The sequence below is a fragment of the Cibotium barometz genome, chromosome 17, assembly GCF_041138505.1.
Source record: "Cibotium barometz isolate CiBa-2024 chromosome 17, ASM4113850v1, whole genome shotgun sequence".
Lineage (NCBI taxonomy): Eukaryota > Viridiplantae > Streptophyta > Polypodiopsida > Cyatheales > Cibotiaceae > Cibotium > Cibotium barometz.
Genome location: NC_141062.1, coordinates 25,597,185 through 25,617,111, shown reverse-complemented (window position 1 = coordinate 25,617,111; position 19,927 = coordinate 25,597,185).

Sequence of the window (19,927 nt, the reverse complement as noted above, 5' to 3'; positions counted from 1 at the left end):
GTCCTACCAAAGAGTCAGAGGCTAACTTTGTATCAGCCTCTACCTCTTCTGAGCATTTGTTTTAAAGCTCAATGTAATCACACCTATATTCCAAACCTTGTACGCCTAATGTTATAAAGGCATCCTATGTCCAATACCACCTATTCCATCCTTCCATAGTTGGTATTGAGGGGGGGTATTAAGAGACTAAGGTTAAGTATGCCAGTGCTACAAATTATGGTTCTTTTGCATTTAAGCTTCTCCTTTGTAATTAGAGTGAATAATAGTGTGGCCCATGTTCAGTTCAACACAACGAAGACCTTACACCAAGAGGGTTGGTGTTTCTAGTAGGGGAGACAAAAAACAAAAATAAATAGAGTTGTGAGTGTAATAGAGGAAGAGAAGGAAGATTTAACAAGTTTAGCCTTGGATGGTGAGACAAACATCACTTAAGTCATTATGAATTACTTTTCTTCTCTCTATCTACCCTTCCCACCATGGAGCAATCTCCCTAACCCCCCTCACATTTTCTGACCACTACCCCTTTAACACTAGCACCACCACCATTGCATCCCTTCCACCCAGCTCCCAAGCCCACCCACACACGACCAAAGAAAATAAGCCAAAGCATGGTTCAAAGAGCTATGATACGAAGGGAAAAATGTGAAACGCCACTTCAAATCAATAAACTTGCATGATGGTGTTTACAAGAGTCGTCAACCTTTGGGGGTTGCCCATGGGCTATGTTTTAACAAATCACAATAAGGTGGTCCCACATTATTAATGAGGCAAAGGCTACACCTGAAGGACAAAGGGTTAACTGATGCCACATTGTCATACGCTTCACACATGTTGGTGTACCATGTGTTATCTCATGTTAGGTGAGGGTCATTGCTGAAATTTGAAGCCTTCAAAGCAAATCAAAGCCCTTCAAACCTTCTAGAGAAGCCCTCTTAGAAAATAGGGTTGCAAAACTTCTTTATATTCTACACATAAACATACATATTTTGAAAACTAATCTATATTTTACACATAAACATACACATTTAGTTGATTTTTGAAGGTCAATCTAGTTTATGGCCTTAAAAATTGAAGGTTAGGGTAGGTATTCAAATTTTAGCCCTAGTTAGGGGCAATATAAATGCTACCACAAACAACCTTGATGGTGATATAACACAAATTCATGTAGGTAAGGCATGGTGCAAGGGGCTCGAACTATAGGTAGAACAAGTCTCTACAAAGGTGGTTCCACAACATCTCTCCCCTAGTGGTGTATAAAAATAGCATGAGTGGGTCGTCTGGAGAGGAGGAATACTTAGCTGAGGCCTCGATAGTACCATTTTTGGCAATCCGAGTCTAGGATAGGGTCACTCGCATTGGTCCACGAAAAGTACACTCTTAATCTGTAGTCATAGTAGAGTCGTACTTCATTCTTTTATTTTACATGTGCTCTTTCTCTTCATATTTTTTTTAAAAAATTAATTATTTGTATAGTTAGTCAGATTTTTAGTATATGTATAGTTCTATATTGTTGTACACTATTGGTTCAAGCTATATTATCATGGGTTAGCTTTTTTCCAACAAGCTCCCTCTTGATATGGAAATGATCTTGTCGGGGAGAAAAACATGAAGGGTAAACATAATGATATTAGCATAAGTCTCCCCTTCTTGTGCTTTCTATCATACCTTGACCGCCGTGGAATGTATTATTGTAGGTTTCCAACTTTTCTCCATCAGTGTTTGTTGGCCAAGAGTACCTTTTTTCCTTATTGTGGGCAGGTCAACTTCTAGCTTTATAAAGAGAATGTGGGAGAGAGAGAGAGAGAGAGAGAGAGGAGAGAGAGAGAGAGAGAGAGAGAGAGAGAAAGAGAGATTGAGTTCCTTGCAAGCAAACACACACACACACACACACAAGAGAGTGCAAGACACAAGAGAGAGATGGATGGCTGAATTTTCTTCTATCTTCTTCTCTTCTCTACTACCATATAACAAAAAGATAAGAGTCCATACATAAAGGGAAAGTACTCTCCTACAACAACATACAAAGTAGTCGGTCTATAGTGTGAACCTGACTATATGAGCTGGAGCTATAACTATGCCATAACTCTAGTACTCCAAAGTGGTCGGTCTATAGTGTGAACCTGACTATATGAGCTGGAGCTATAACTATGCCATAACTCTAGTACTCCAAAGTGGCTATCACATAGCATGTCATCCACCACCAGGAGGCATATCAACCATAATCTCATCAACCATGCCAGTGGCATAAGTGTGGAAGTTGTCACCTAGGCGGGTCATCAATGTTTGTCGTATCACTAGTTGAGCTCGATATATCTCAACACTACACCTGAGCTCAACTGCACACATTGCGGTTCAAGTAAGCTCCTAAACCTGTGGAATTTCTCTGTGCCCCCCAATGCCCTTGTAAGGATGTCAACCACCTGATCCTCTGTGCTAACATATACCAAATCTACATCACCTGTGCTAGAACCTTTTCCCTCACAAAGTGATAGTGCACCTCAATGTGCTTCGTTCCAACATGGTATACTTGGTTACTAGCCAATTGTATGCTACTCATGTTGTCACAATAAATGACAAAATAGGGTACCTAACCTTCGTAGACCTGCATACACCTAGATCATTTCCAGGTGTCATCAATAGGGTACCTAGCCTGTCATCAATAGGGTACCTAACCTTCATAGACCTGCATACACCTGGATCATTTCCAGGTGTCATCAAAATAGCCCTCGTTTTCCTTACACAAGGAGTAACCACCACAGATGGAATGTCAAGCTTCTCATCAAAAAAGTTAAAAGAGCCCGTAGACCCCGAGCAACAAGAGGCAACACCTTGCCCATGTGTAGTGGCCCTACCTATCCTTATTTCCATGGAACAAGACCTACCCCCATGGTGCCGACGAACCCCAAAAAGAACTATGCACACACTTCTATGGCACCGCCCGAGCAACCCCCCCCCCCAAGGCTCAAAAATATCACCACAACCCCACAACACCTATGTGCACTACACCGCAACATCAACTCACCAACTAGAAGGCCAAAGTTTACACAAGTACACTAGCCAAGCCAACCATAGTGACGTTCAATCTTTTGTCATGGATGGGCAACCTCCTCACCTCAATGAGCCATGCATAGTATCGAACCCTAACTCATGTATACATATGTAGCCTCCCCACACAATTGTATAGTCACTGCCTTCACTAAGAATATTAAGAAACACAAAAACCTAGAAACATATCATGAATCCATTTTAAAAAAACATATCATGGGGAAGAGAGATTCAAATTGGTGTGATCTCAAAAGTTTGGTTGCCCTCGTTGATCAAAAGTCGAATTGACATATGGGTCGGATCACAAACGATTTGAGGGGCGGCAATATGTAAATTTGAATCGTAATTTGAGAAGTACAAATCAAAGATTCAAGATGTGATGTTGGATTGCCACAACCCAAGGATCAATGATTCAATATATGAGATCAAGAGAGTCTGAAAGTAGAGAGTGAATCACCATGGATCGGATGGCCACCACAATCCAAGAATTGGCTATCAAAGAAATTGAATCATCTAGAAAGTGAGATCGTCTAGGAGTCGGGGATCACCATAATCTAAGAACTAATGATTAAGGGTGTGAGATCGGTGAGGTCAAACCACAATTGTAGAAGTGAATTGGCTAAAGGAGAGTGAACTAGCCGGGTGTCAAATTGCTAAGATGCAAGAATCAATGATCAAGGAAGTTGAATCGTCTGTTGTGAGAAGTGGGATTGTCCGGGAGTCTATTCACCCACGACCCAATAATCTACTATTAAGAAATTAAATCTTTTTGAAAGTGAATCGCCCACCCACACCACAATCCAAGGTTTGAAAATTTAAAATGAGAGATTGGTGATGTCAAATTGCAATTTGAGAATTGAAATTGGTGATATTTAATCATTTGGAATGTTAAATCATCCTAGGGGATGAATTGTCACACTCCAAGAATCAACAATCAAAGGTGTGAGATCTATGAGATCAAACCGTGATTGTAGAGCAGTGAGATCCATGATCGAAGATTTTGAGTCATCAAGGAACTACAATTGCATTGGATCGTGATTTTTGATGATATGGCACTATGTGTTGCATGGATCATCTATGTGTAGAGAGAGAGGATCACCTGTGTATTGAGAGAGAGAGAGAGAGAGAGAGAAATATATAAATAAATAAATAATAATAATAAGAAATTATCCACTGCTTGTGCCGTGTAGGCCTAGCCTCCCCCTACATGACTACCCCCATCTCATGGATGCAGAAGGTTCCCCCTCCCCCTATGTGATGCAGGAAGTGCCCCCTCTCCCTATGTGATCCAAGAGGTATCCACTGCTTGTGCCGTGTAGGCCTAGCCTCCCCCTACATGACTACCCCCATCTCATGGATGCAGAAGGTTCCCCCTCCCCCTATGTGATGCAGGAAGTGCCCCCTCTCCCTATGTGATCCAAGAGGTGCCCCCTCTCCCTATGTGATGCAGGAAGTGCCCCCTCTCCCTATGTGATGCATGAAGTGCCCCCTCTCCCTATGTGATCCAAGAGGTGCCCCCTCCCCCTAGTGATGCAAACCCCACCCTGCTCCATAATTTCCTCCACTGATAGAGGCAAGGTTGGTCTTAAAGGAAACTACAAAGGAAGCTGAGAAGCCTACAAAGGCTCAAAATTATAAAAGGTTCATTAATGTAGCAGAGAAGCAACTCGACAAGAAGGGATTTGTGTTCTTCCCTAAGCTCCTTGAAGACAATAGGATCTTCGTAAAGCAATATGTTAACAAATGTAATGCTGGACTTTTGAGTGCCTAGTTTGCCACATCGCATTGATGCTGAAACATGCAATAAGTGTGGGAATCTTATGAGTCTTGTAGTTCAACCAACATGAGAACACACAAATGGCTAGAGCATCAATATTATGGGCAAGCTATGTGTTTTGTGCTCAATTTGAACCCCTTGAGAACCCCTAAACTACCCCAAGTGAATAAGGACACTCCTACTTTTGATGGATCAACCAATGAGGAGAAATCGGGAGGAAATCCTACACACCAATGTGAGTGAGGGTCTAAAAGAAAGAGGGAGAGACCCTTTTGTGTCAGACTGCCGTTACTTCACCCATGGTTGGATTACTTCAGCCATGGTGGGATTCCGAATCATCGCAAAAAAGGTGACTTATCTAGCTCTTTAGCCTCTTCAACATAGCAAAATGGCCTTTGTTTGCCATTGAGATCTAGGTAGATGTTGGCCTTCTCCAACCAAGAGACACACCTTCATAATTGGTAGGTGAAGCTATGATATTACTACACATCATTAGCATTTTCTTTGAGAGTGCGGCACACACTTTGCCATCATAGCTCAGATGGAACCCTCTTTACATCATCTTCTATTTTGGTCTAACCATAGGGAGAAATATGGATTCTCTTAGCAGTCAGATGTGAGTACTTGATGTTGACTATCGTGGCCTTGTTGGGGTCATCTTCTTCAACCTCTCAAATCAATGTTTTGCCATCTAGGTAGGTGACCCTATGATGGACCTCATCTTGGAGAGGATCATGACACCAGATGTCTTAGAGGAGGTGGAAGACCTGGAGGCAAATGTGAGAGGAGCAGGTGGGTTTGACTCTATATCTGTGGTTCTTCTAACCTCATAAATGCCATCACCTAGCATGGCTGCGGGTTTTCATGGGGATTTTGTTCCTTTTACTTACATACCCATTGCCACTATATCTTAGTATACCCTTGCAAGAAAATTTTTACTTGTAGCTTCCCTCATGTGTGTGTAAAAAGGTCATCCAACAAATGACATAGACTCTTATGCATGATTATCAAGGTTGCTTATTATTCCTTTTTTATGTCATTCCACTCCAAGTTTGTGAGCAAATGAACAATGGATTGCCTTATTGATGCCCTTCTATTGGTCGAGTTCCCCTTAGTCAAAGCCCTAGTCTTGGCTTGGGAGCCTGTTACATATTCCCAATGGATTTTGGAAGGCTCTTGAGAGTCACGACCTTTGCTACCACCATATTCCCAATGGATTTTGGAAGGCTCTTGAGAGTCACGACCTTTGCTACCACCATTTTCCCAATGGATTTTGGAAGGCTCTTGAGAGTCACGACCTTTGCTACCACCATTTTCCCTTGTGTGTGTGCTTGGTGTGCACAAGCTAGGATCCGTAGCCATAGATGTATTCTACCCCCTTTGTGAGTGACACCATCATGATCCGTAGCCATAGATGTATTCTACCCCCTTTGTGAGTGACATTATCATGATCCAAGATTTTTAAAGTCAAGCAAAGGGAATTAAACCAAACAAAGGTGGGTTCTTGAGTGTCTTGAGAGCTTGTGCTAGCATCAGAGCAATAGAAAAGGGCAAGCGGATGGATACACGGTCACCTTTTTAAGATGAAGCTTTAATCAGAGAAGGACATAACCAACACACTTATTGACATGTATGAAAACTATGGGAACATTGACAAGGAAATACCAGCACTTAATGTGGTGTCATGGAGTGCAATGATTGGAGGTTATGCTAATCATGGGTTTTGCTCTTTTTTGCTCTTTTATTTTTCTTGAAAATTCTAAAAGAGGACATCAAGCCAGATAAAGTGATTTATATGTGTGTTCTGAAAGCATGTGGCTTATCTTATTTTATGTACATGTGTGTGTGTGTGTGTGTGTGTGTGTGTGTGTGTGTGTGTGTGTGTGTGTGAACAAGATAGCTTGAGAGAAAGTGGTATCGTGTGTGCATGCATACGAGCATGAAAAGCCACTGGCACATTGACCTTGACGCAACAGCACAGCAAGGCAAAACTGTTCTCATCACAAAGCTATCAGCAGTGAGATGATGCACTCATTCAATCGCTACTATCAAGACCTAGTAGTAAGTAATGAGCAATGTATTGCCAACATCGGCACACTCTCAACAACCTAATAAGTCTAGGTAACCACCTCACCCTCCTTTTACTAGTTATATTGGCTCCCTATTGAGTGGGTAGGGTGCTCCCCATGGAGGGTAGAGCTAGTACATTTGGGATTGTTTGTGGGTGCATCACTCTAATAGCCAAATAATCCAAACCACTCATAAAACCCAAATAAAATCCTACTATTACAACCAAACCCAAACCCTTGCAAGTTTACGGTTTGCAGTCAATCCTTGTGTAGCCAAACTAAACCCCATGGTATGACCCATCACCTGGACCTTTCTACAATCATCATGGACCTTCTATGCCTCGTCTTTATCCACCCCACCATTCAAGAAGGTAAGATTCCTCCCCAGCCCCTCAAGATGTCCAGTTTCTTCCCCTCCTGTAATCAATCCCCTTTTGAGAATAATAAAAGATCTCGTTTCTACCTGTTTTGGCCTCTAGAGAGAAAATGTTCTAGAGAGAGGTAATTCAGTTTTTAGATATCTTTGGATGGAAAAATATCCCTTCTTATTAAAATAAATTTTCCCGAAACAGAAGTTTAAAAAGAAATTCCTAAGGTGCATTAGAAATAAAGTATAATCTGCACAAAAGACCTTAGCCTAAGGGTCAAGATTTTCTGAAAGTTTTGGATTAAGGTTCTTAGGAACCAATAAGATTCATCCAAATGTAGGGAGGAGATAAATTGAAGAATAAAAGAAAAACACCCCAAAAATGAGTAAATACTCACATAAGATGAAGAGTGGACTAAGGACCAAAGAAAACAATTAAAAAATTAAATTTTGACACCTCAGAGTGGGGATCTCCTCTCATGAAGTAGGCACCTTTTTCTCATCATTACCCCCAATTTTTAATCAAATAAATGAGATATTTTCATCTCTCCTCTCTCCTATTTCAAAACTAGATCCAAAAAGTAAGCTGAACTGACCCAAAAATGGTCAAAAATTGACCAAACTGATCTGAAAAGTTCTAGAATCAGTTTGCTTGGTTAGAGGCTCACTTTTTCCTATAAATAGAAGCCTCCCTCTTTGTAAAAGCTTAATGGTGTTTATGCACTATTACTCTACTCCTGCCCCCTGAGCCATCTACATTGAATTTTTTAATAATTCAATTGTTTTTGGCCTAATCCTCTCCAAAGTGAATTGGTGGCCACTCTTGCTTCAAACAAGAGTAGAAACCTCAATCCCTCAAGCCAAAGGAAAGCTTACAAGCTCCATGTAAGCTGATTCTCTTACTTTGTTTAATGAAAAATCTATGGTTTTCTTAATTTTTATGTTTTGTAAATGTTTGAATTAAATTCAAACGCTATGCCTTTGATAAAAAGGCCACCCCCTTCTCTTCTTTACATTCCAACCTTTCTCAATCCTAGAAAGATTAACTAAGGGATTAATTAAACTCTTCTTATTGTTTACTCTCTTGAATTTAGAAAATTATGTAGATTAGAGTTCTGTAAATGTAATTTGGGCTAATTTAAGTTAAATAAAGGATGATAAAAATGAGAAATGGTCAGCCATACAAAGGAGGTTATGCAAAATTTTTCAGAATTTTATGGAAAAGAAAGTTTATTTTTATGTTATTCCAAAAGAGTAATTCCCACCATTTTTACATCTAAAAGAAATATTCTAATTACTACATGTACATATTCACCTATGAATATGCATGGATATCACTGACATTAATTATTAAAATTGATTTCTATGCATAGAAAGATGCATAATGTTGGAATGACCACCAAATTAGTCTCGTGTTCGGACATTCGAGGGCGAGGCCCCAAGTGGGAAACCCTGCCCCACGCAAGAGGAATCTACTTCCACTGCCAGCAACCGGGAAACCGGTGTGCGGAGGGGGTAGAGGGGTCTCACAGTTGGTATTAGAGCGCTGTTGTAAACTTACGAAACAGCAACAGAAATTGCCTAAAATTTTAAAGTAAATTTGGGAAATAATGTTTTCACTTATTAAGATTATGTTGAAATAAACTTCATAAATTGAAAACTCATAAATTGAACTGGATTTTTAGATGGATACCCTAAATATATCTAGCATTCCTGGACTCTCACAGAGTCAGGGGATGATCGCCTTTGCCTTCGAAAATCTCATCAACTCCGCTACAATCCGAGAAAGTAGAGTGAGACTCGCTCGTCACTTTGAGGATCTATACTTTTCTGATCCAGTAGAGCGACGTCAGCATATGTGGTTCTCTGGAGGAGGGAAAAGTATTAACGTCAATACCAATCAACGAAAGAAACTCAGAAAGAATATCTCGCTAACCATGATCTTGTTAAGGCTAGGAGTTGTTCATTATGTACAACTCTATAATCACTCACCCCGGAATTTTAGAATTTCTTGCCATATTTTTAGACTTCTTAGCCGCTTTATTCCTAGGAGAAGAATTACAGCACCATTATCAGTGATGAATCATGTATATCATAGCATGTCTCCATCGTAGTATCGCCTTTTTATGCGTACGTGATTGAGGCAGTGACTTTTGGAGCCGAGACACTCTATGTGTATATCAAAAACTTTTGATAAATGATGTTTTGCAAAAGATTCCAAATTGTTTTCGTGGTTGTGAATATTGGTTACAAAATTATCAGAGTGAATCTTGTTTTCAAGAATTATGATGGAATATTTATTTGTTTAAGAAATAAATCTCAAAAATTAAATAGTCATTAATTTGATGACAAGGTTAAGTTGACAAATATATCATTTTGTCAGAATCATGAGGCATGCGGCCCGTGGTAGGTAGCCGGATCCTCTTACCGATGATGAAGAGTTAGATCCGGATGTTCGTAAAGCCCTGCACTGATCCCAACCTAGTCCCTTCACTCAAGGGTGAAGGGGAATAGTTAGGAGAAGCAGTGGAAAAATGGATTGAGGTAATGGAAGAGTATTTTGATTGCGAGACAAATCGCCTCGATTGAAATACCCAAACCTAGTCTGATCTTAAATCTTACCTCAGGAAGAGGTTCTGTCCTCCGGGCTTTCTGGAAACCAAAATGAATGAGTTCTTGGAATTGAAGCAGGATAGCCGGACGATTGAAGAATACCATAAGACATTTGCCCTTCTCCTCAAATATTCTCCACTTTTGGATGAAGAGAAGCTGACGGCCAGATTCATTCGAGGGATGAACGAGCCATTTGACACTTTAGTGAAAAATGCCAAACCAGTCTCAATGGCAAAGGCTGTCAAAATGGCAAAGGACTTTGCCAAAGCATTTGTTGTTAAGGTCCCGCCGAAGCGTGCACCCTCAAACTTTAAAAGGTTCCAAACCCCAGGAAGTGCTTCAAACTTTCCACCCCCAAAGAGGCAGCAAGGCCCTAATCAAAATTAAGATGCTAGGAGATTCAGAAGTGAAGGAAGACCCTTCCCTCAGAACACTTTCTCAGGAGCCCCACCTTTTTCAAGGATTCAGAGGGATAAGCTTAGAAGTGAGAACAGGTGTTTTGGGTGTCAGGGTTTCGGTCACCAGCTTAAAGACTGCCCAACTTCTACCATGTCAAGAGGACAGGGAAGTCAAGGACCCAGAGTGCAGAGACCAGCCCCTTTATATCAGTCAACCGTCTTGCCAAAATCAAGGCAATCCTAGGAGGACTCCAGTTCTCAACCATCTGCCTCTGTTCAGAGTAATCTAAGAACTCCCTTCCAGAACTGGGGTAACCAAAGAGAAAGAGTTCCGCCCCAATCTGCAGCAGCCAGAGCAGTTACGATAGCAGAAGTAGTGGAAGAGGAAAGAGGTCAAATTTATGCCGCGATTGAAAACCAAGGGCTAATTCGTCAATTCTCTGTCATCCATGCTCGAGATGAGTATAAGGACAAGCCATTTAAGCTTTTGATTGATTCAGGCAGTACCCATTCATTTATTTCCCCAGGATGCTTGGGTAAGCTAGTCTTAGAACAGAAATCAGGGAAACCTATGCAAGTTGAATTGGCCACAGTGGGAAGATTCTTTTCACTCACCATGAGACAGATCGTATTCAGTTTAATCTAGATGGGAATGTAACTAACTGCCAGTTCAGAGTCTTACCTTTGGGAGTTTTTGAGACGGAATCCTCGGAATGGAATGGCTCCACAAAAATCAAGCTGACATTCACTGTCACAATGGAACCATTTCCTTCCGTGACCTTCACGGGAGCAAAGTTCAAGGAACTGGAATTTTCGGATCCCCAGATCTACAATTAGTAAAAGCTTCTAGGTTACTGAAAGGACTTAGAAAGAAGCAGCTCATTTATGTTGTCAAAATGAATCCAGTAGACACAAAGTTAAAGGCTAAAGAACCAGAATGGTTAAGTGAGTATGATGATTTATTCCCAGCAGAGCTAACTGAGATGCCTCCGATTCGAGAAGTAGATCATGAGATAGAATTGACCCCCGGAGCTCAGCCCCAGTAGCCCAGTGCACGTACAAAATGCCAATCCCTGACCATTGAACTCAAGGAACAGCTTAGGCAGCTGTTAGAACAAGGGTTTGTAAGACCCAATGTTTCACCTTGGGGAGTGCCAGTTCTCTTTCTAAAAAAGAAGGAAGGAACGTTAAGACTCTATGTGGATTACAGAGGTCTCAATCAGGCTGACAGTTAAGAATAAGTTTACAGAGGTCTCAATCAGCTGACAGTTAAGAATAAGTATCCTGTCCTCAAAATTGATGAGCTTCTGGACAGGCTAAATGGAGCCCAGATCGTCCTCACAAAGATAGATCTCAAATCAAGGTATTACCAGATTAGGATTAATGATCAAGATATCCCAAAGACAGCCATCAATACTCGCTATGGGCATTATGAATTTACAGCCATGCCATTTGGATTGACAAATTCCCCACCTACATCCAATCGCCTAATGCAGGACATTCACAGAGAATACTTGGATGATTTTGTTCTTGTTTTCTTTGATGATATTCTGATTTACTCAAAGAATGCAGCTGACCATGAAGCTCACGTCCGTAAAGTTCTTGAGATACTAAGGAAGCACCAACTCTTTGCAAAAAGAGCAAATGCACTTTCTCTGTGTCGACCATGTTGAATACTTGGGCTTTCTGGTATATCCAAAGACGGAATTTTGCAAAAGTTCAAGCAGTCAGAGATTGGCCTGAACCAAAGACTATGAAAGAAGTCAGGGGATTCTTGGGATTAACTGATTGGTATAGAATTTTTATACCTAAGTATACTCTCATAGCTTCCCCCTGACTAATCTTCTCAAGAAGAATACCCCATTTCAATGGTCTGCCACAGGTGTCAGAGCACTTTTGATAAGCTGAAGAGACCACCTTGGTAACCAATCCCGTTCTGAAGTTGCCAAATTTCTCTCTACCCTTTGAGGTAGTAACTGATGCCAGTGGGTTTTGCCCTGGGAGGTGCGCTCATGCAGGAAGGTCATGCAGTGGCCTATGAATCCCGAAAACTCAAAACGCATGAGAGAAATTATGTTGTCCATGACCTGGAGCTACTTTCAGTAGTCTATGCCCTGAAGTTGTGAGACATTACCTCTATTGGGTCAAAGATTCACTTTGATGACAGATCATCAGAGCTTAAAGTGGATCTTCACTCAAAAGGATCTCAACATGCCCTAAAGAAGGTGGATGCAGACCCCAGGAATTTGATTTTGAAATCAAGTACCGCCCAGGCAAAGAAAATGGGATAGTAGATGCCCTAAGCAGAAAAGCCTCCTTGCTTGCAATCACAGTGGTGTCAAATCCTTTGATTAATGAAGCAAGAGAGAAGATCATGCAACAGGATAGATTCTTTGGCCCTATTGCTACCCTACTTATGTAGGAAAGCAAAACTCCTCAGGAGTTGAACCGAGTTCAAGGGTACAGCCTGGATGAAGGAATTATGTATTATAATAGCAGGCTATGCATTCCCAATGATGAGAGAACTAAGGATCAAATTCTGAATGAAGCCCATGATAGCCTTATAGTAGCACGACATCCAGGTTTCATCAAGACCTTCATGTCTGTAAAGAAAAGCCTCTTTTGGCCTGGACTAAAAAAGAATGTGCTTAATCATGTACGTCGATGCCTGATATGTCAAAAAGTCAAAGCCGAGAGAGTAAAAATGCCTAGGAAGTTACATCCATTAGACATCCCCCAGATGAAGTGGGAATGTATCAGTATGGATTTTATTACTAGACTACCTTCAGTGCAATCAAGTTACAACTCCATCTTCGTGGTAGTTGACAGACTAACCAAAGTTGCCCATATGATTCCAGTAAAAGAAACCTACACTACAGTGGATGTGGCCAGAGTAGTGTTCCTCAAGGAAATCTTCAGATTGCATGGCCTACCCAGGAGAATAGTAAGTGATCGAGATCCCAAATTCACGTCAAGATTCTGGACTGCATTCTTCAAAGCAGTAGGAACTTTCTTGGATCTCAACATAGCTTACCACCCCGAGACCGATGGTCAAACAGAAAGGGTGAACCAAGTAATCAAAGATATACTTCGGTCATGCTATGGCAGGGAACCCAAGAAGTGGCTAAGCTATCTGCACCTAGTCGATTTCGCCTACAATGCTTCTTATCACCGAAGTATCGGGATGAGCCCTTTCAAAGCTCTGTATGGACAAGACTGCCTAACACCATTAACTTGGTCCGACCCATTGATTAGGGTCGAGATGTTCAGATAGATGCTTAACGACATGGAGCATCAGATGCAGTCAATCCACAAGGATATGAAAGCTGCCCAGGATAGACAGAAGTAGTATGCAGATAAGAAGAGGTCAGACAGAAAATTCGAAGAAGCAGATATGGTCTTCATTCGAGTACGCCCCAAAAGAAGTTCTTTATCTCTTGGGAAGTACAAGAAGTTATCCCCTAGATACTGTGGGCCATATCTGATTACAAAGAAAGTAGGTGACTTAGCCTATGAACTTCTTCTACCTCCTAATGATGAACTCTTAACTTCTTCAACCCAAGGGCAGATGGAACTCCAACCTGAAGAAATCCTTGATGTTCGAGAGAAGGTTCTCAGGAACAGAATTTTGAGAGAATTATTAGTCAAATGGAAATTCTATCCTTTTGAAGATGCCACGGAGGAGAAAGAAGCCGAACTGATGTGGGATTACCCCCAGTTTTACGAGATGAGGACATCTTGCGTTTTTCAAGTGGGAGAGAATGTAAGATTCTACCCAGCCCCTCAAGATGTCCAATTTCTTCCCCTGTATCAATCCCCTTTTCAGAATAATAAAAGATCTTGTTTCTACCTGTTCTGGAAACTGAATTTTGACACCTCAGAGTGGGGATCTCCCCTCATGAAGTAGGCACCTTTTTCTCATCATTACCCCCAATTTTTAATCAATTAAATGAGATATTTTCATCTCTCCTCTGTCCGATATTTCAGAACTAGATCCAAAAAGTAAACTAAACTGACCCAAAAATGGTCAAAAATTGACCAAACTGATCTGGAAAATTCGAGAATCAGTTTGCTTGGTTAGAGGCTCACTTTTTCCTATAAATAGAAGCCTCCCCCTTTGTAAAAGCTTAATGGTCTTTATGCATTGTTACTCTACTCCTGCCCTGAGCCATCTACATTGAATTTTTTATTAATTCAATTGTTTTTGGCCTAGTCCTCTCTAAAGTGAATTGGTGGCCACTCTTGCTTCAAACAAGACTAGAAACCTCAATCCCTCAAGCCAAAGGAAAGCTTACAAGCTCCATGTAAGCTAACTCTCTTACTTTGTTTAATGAAAAATCTATGGTTTTCTTAATTTTTATGTTTTGTAATTCAAATGCTATGCCTTTGATAAAAAGGCCACCCCCTTCTCTTCTTTACATTCCGACCTTTCTCAATCCTAGAAAGATTAACTAAGGGATTAATTAAACTCTTCTTATTGTTCACTCTCTTGAATTTAGAAAATTGTGTAGATTAGAGTTCTATAAATCTAATTTGGGTTAATTTAAGGTAAATAAAGGATGATAAAAATGAGAAATGGTCAGCCATACAAAGGAGGTTATGGCAAAATTTTTGAGAATTTTATGGAAAAGAAAGTTTGTTTTTATGTTATTCCAAAAGAGTAATTCCCACCATTTTTACATCTAAAAGAAATATTCTAATTACTCCATGTACATATTCACCTATGAATATGCATGGATATCACTGACATTAATTATTAAAATTGATTTCTATGCATAGAAAGATGCATAATGAAAATTTTATTATAAAAGTGTTATTCTCATTAAATTTAATTTCTATGCATAGAAAGATGCATAATGGAAAAAAAAAATTATTATAAAAGTGTTATTCTGATTAAATTTAATTTCTATGCATAGAAAGATGCATAATGGAAATTAAAAGTGTTATTCTTATTAAATTTAATTTCTCTGCATAGAAAGATGCATAATGGAAATTTTTTTTATTATAAAAGTGTTATTCTTATTAAATTTAATTTCTATGCATAGAAAGATGCATAATGGAAATTTTTTATTATAAAAGTGTTATTCTTATTAAATTCAATTTCTATGTATAGAAAGATGCATAATGAAAATTTTTATTATTATAAAAAAGTGTTATTCTTATTAAATTTAATTTCTATGCATAGAAAGATGCATAATGGAAATTTTTTTATTACAAAAGTGTTATTCTTATTAAATTTGATTTTTATGCATAGAAATATACATAAAGAAATTTTTTTATTATAAAAGCGTTATTCTTATAAAAATTGATTTTTATGCATAAAGAAATTCTTTTTATTTTAAAAGTGTTATTCCTATTAAATTTAATTTTATGCATAAATAGATGCATAAAATGATTTTTTTTATAAAAGTGTTACTCCCATTGAAGTTGATTTTTATGCATAAATAGATGCATAAAGAATTTTATATCAAAATTAGAACTCTCTTAAATTCTATATTTAAATTCTATGAGTATTTGATAAATGAATAATAAATACTCTAAGAGATAAATTTCTATCATTTTATATTCACACAGATTGTAAAAAGAAAATTCAGGAAATCTATCAAGATTGAAATATTCAGATAAATGATTATTTTATTCCTCATTGGAATTCGTAACTAATTTAGAAATCAGTTAAGTGAATATTCAAAGAAAGAAATTTAGTAAAATAGTAACTGAATTATCAAACCTTTTCGAGAAAGATACTTCAGGAAAAGTCTTATCAGATTCGAACCTTGAATCAGACTATGACCAAGACCAAACTCTTTCGTCAATTTCGAGAAAAGAAGGTGTAACCAGTTTAGAAAAATACACTCAAAACTCCTGCCAAATCTGAGACTAAGTTTGAGACTCTTCAAATTGATCTGTGGATCAAGGTTATAGAATTCGAGGAATTCTAGTATGAAATTCAGAATTGCGATTAAGAAGTTTTGGGGATACTGATTCAAGAAATACTCCTTGTATTCAAAAGAAAATCAAACTGAAAACTTGCATAGAAACCTTGTTTTCTTAAAGGACTGTCTTACGCCAGAATGCTGGAGGGAGCATTTGGTATATGTTTTTCTGAGGGAAGTTCGGTTACAACAGTTGGTGGGGAGTGTTCAAAGGACAGCTCACGCGGCAAAGCCCACCTAGGTCTTGTTGACCAGCCTCGGTATGGTTGAAAAATGGTGCACTTCCGGTACGATGGATGAGGGCCGACAAAGCGGTCCCTGAGTGAAGTGCCAGGACACCTAAAGGAAGATCCTGGAGAGTTCTCACCAGGCAATGCATGGGCTCGCGGTGCCTAGGACACCCATGCGTATGTCATGGAGGAAGATATGTATGATGGACGAAATGATTATTGTAATCTGTTTCTGGATTATCTCATTGTTGCTGACCAGTTGGCCTCAACGGAGAGTCCAGAGTGATGTATTTTTTTTTTAGAAACAAGGGATTGGATGGAATTTTTAAGCTATGACATCTATAACCAATAACTGTTTTGTCGCTGGATTGTTTTATATGTTAAAGTTTTAAAGAGGAGTGTGTGCGTATCTGTATTCGTCGAAAGCAAAAGTTAAGAAAGGCATTCAATGGGTGGGTGAGTAATTGTCTGGTTCTACCGATTCCAATGGTTGGGTGGTGGCTAATCCATGGGCCAGATGGAGTTAGGCTGGAATCAGTGGAGTTTTAATAATTAAATTGAAATAATAGGAATACGCTTAGAATTCGAGTAGTTAAATAAAAACTTGAAGAATTTCTCAAATGAGTAGATCAACGTCTATGCTGCTGCCTGATTTCGGTTAGGAAAAAAGCGTTGATTTCTTCAAGTTAAGTCAGTAATAGTTTTCCTTCTATCTAGTTTAATTAGGTGAAGGATAGTTTAGTCTCTTGACCTCGTTAGAAAATTCGTTAAGAAAATCAAAAAGGTGGAATCGTCCCCGTTTTCCGAGCAAGAGAATTTTTCCCGGTTTCAGTTTCGGAATGACCACCAGATTAGTCTCGTGTCCGGACATTCGAGGGCGAGGCCCCGAGTGGGAAACCCTACCGCCCCACGCAAGAGGAAGCTACTTCCTGCCAACAACCGGGAAACCGGTGCACGGAGGGGGCAGAGGGGTCTCACAAATCCTACAAGAGAACACACAAAGGGTAGAGGAGAATGTCTTGAAACAAGAACCAAAAAATATTCGCCCAAGAAAGCCAAAGCTATACAAACTAGAAAGGTTAAGTCTAACCTCAAGACAAGGGAAAGATGCTTGAAGAAAGCATAGACCCAAGGGAGGTAAAAGAAACATAATGCATAAGCATTGACACCAAGGACTTAATGTATGCGACACTTGCTCTACAAGTTCTCAAAAGAAAATTCTTTCTCGTCGTTACATGGAAAAGAACAATGAGAACCTGCTACTAGTGATCCAAGAAATATATGATGATGAAACGAGTTCTAGAACCTCAACTAGTGCAATTGATATCAAACCACTAAGACCCAACCCACATCCCCCCGAGATGATAACAAGACTCTTTAAAACAGCCTTAGTAAGCAATAATCTGAAGAGACCATGCTCAAACTAGTCAAAGTGTGACTGGGTGATCAATTAACATTGAACCACATCTTGTTAAACCCAAGAGGATTCCCCAAAACCAACCAAAAGAGGAGTACCACTTTCCTTTTCAAGAGGAAGAGGCATTACCTACCAAAACTGATCCATTAAACCATGATGCCAAATGAAAACCTCCAAGGTCTTCACAAGCTTCTAAATAAGTCTCAGTAAACACAGTAATAAGGGGTTCTTCAATGCCATTCTTCACACTGAGCACCACATTGAGTACTCTTCAGAATGATGAAAATAAAAATGAGGAAAACTATGCCTTAGACCAACCCTTTGGGAATAAATCTGGGAATGGAGGTTCAATGCCTCCATCTCAAGGTGAATGGGAAATTGAAACTAAAACTAAAAGTGAAATGAGACATCTATGATCCCATTTAAGGAGCCTATCAAAGTTTGGCTAGATTTTCCTATGGGAAAGAATGTTGTTGAGAATGGAATAGAGAAGTGGTTAGTCCTAACGCCAATCACAACATTATATAAAGGGAAACTTGGATATCCTTGTGAAAAGTTGCACTCACCCCTAGAAACAATAATATAAAGGGAAACTTGGATATCCTTGGGAAAAGTTGCACTCACCCCTAGAAACAATAATGTGATAGATGCTAAAATGGGAAATACATGGAAATATCGGGTAATTTCATTTTGTGGTTGAGTTTGTGTTGGATGGATACTTTGGGAATGGATTATTGCTACCAGTGTGAAACCATGCTTCATTGGCTATGAAGATCCACAACATGGAGATGGTGATACCATTTTGTGATAGAGAGGATCCAATACTAAAGGATCTATATGAAGGATCCAATACTGAAGGATCTATATGACGCTAATCACAGAAAGGCTACAAGGCTCCTTTTATAGAAAGCTCCTCAATGTGTGAAAACTTGTCTTCTCCATCAAAAGCCCTTTCCAACAAAACCTCTATCCCTCCAACTCCAACCTCACCATCTAAACAATCGGTTTCTACCTAATATTTCACAACCTCACAGTCGACAGTAGCAGCCACTCTAACAAGGGTAGCCCTTTACAACCTTAAACCTCAATAACATAGCTTAAATCTTACTCTAAGAGAAGGGTAGCCCTTAAACCTCAATAACATAGCTTGAATCTTACTCTAAGAAGGGTAGCCCTTAAACCTCAATAACATAGCTTGAATCTTACTCTAACAAGGGTATCCCTTTACAACCTTGAACCTTAATAGACCCTTTGTCCCTAATAGACCATCTTCGACCAACCTTGCTAAAGGATTCAAAGGCTTCTATCATGAAAATCTCATCATTGATAGCCCCTCCTCTTGAAAAAAAGCCTCAATGACAACCCCTCTTGAAAACAAGTCTAAGTCTAACCCATAACCGATGGGTTCCCAAAAAACTATTGCATACATAGGGATTCTATCAAGGTAATGAAAATGTGTGGATCCCAGCAGAGACATCCACAAAATCCCCTCCACTTGCATAATGGAAGCAACCTTGATAATGAAGGCACCAAAATCTTACAATTATCTCAAAAAGGTGAAGAACTTTTCAATTAACCTCATAAGTCAAAAGAATTCTTTCATATGCCTCTTCAACACTTCATTGTATATTTGCTTGTAAGAGCACAAAATATATTTATACATAAAAAAATAAAACGAGAATGGGATAAAGAATGTAGGGACAAGTCCAATTCAAGATCACTTCAAGATAATTTAACAAAGTCCTGCAAAACATAGAAAGCAACATCTAAGAAGCTACATTTGCATCACTTTATTATATCAAATGAAGAACTAAGATTCACTCTCTCGTTCTAATTGTGTCAACGCTCTGAAACCCCCCCTCCCTCCCATCTCTAACAAGCCTTCAAATCACTACTAACTTCAAATAAAAAATGTAAACCTACTTGGGATTACTCAAGGAAAAGAACAAAGGGAAAAAATAAATTATAATCACTCATAGAAATCCCCACCCTGTTTAATAACTTCATCATTCATACTAAATAGCCTTCATCATTCATACTAAATAGCCTTCCCCATTCCTTCCAAAGGAATAATGAAA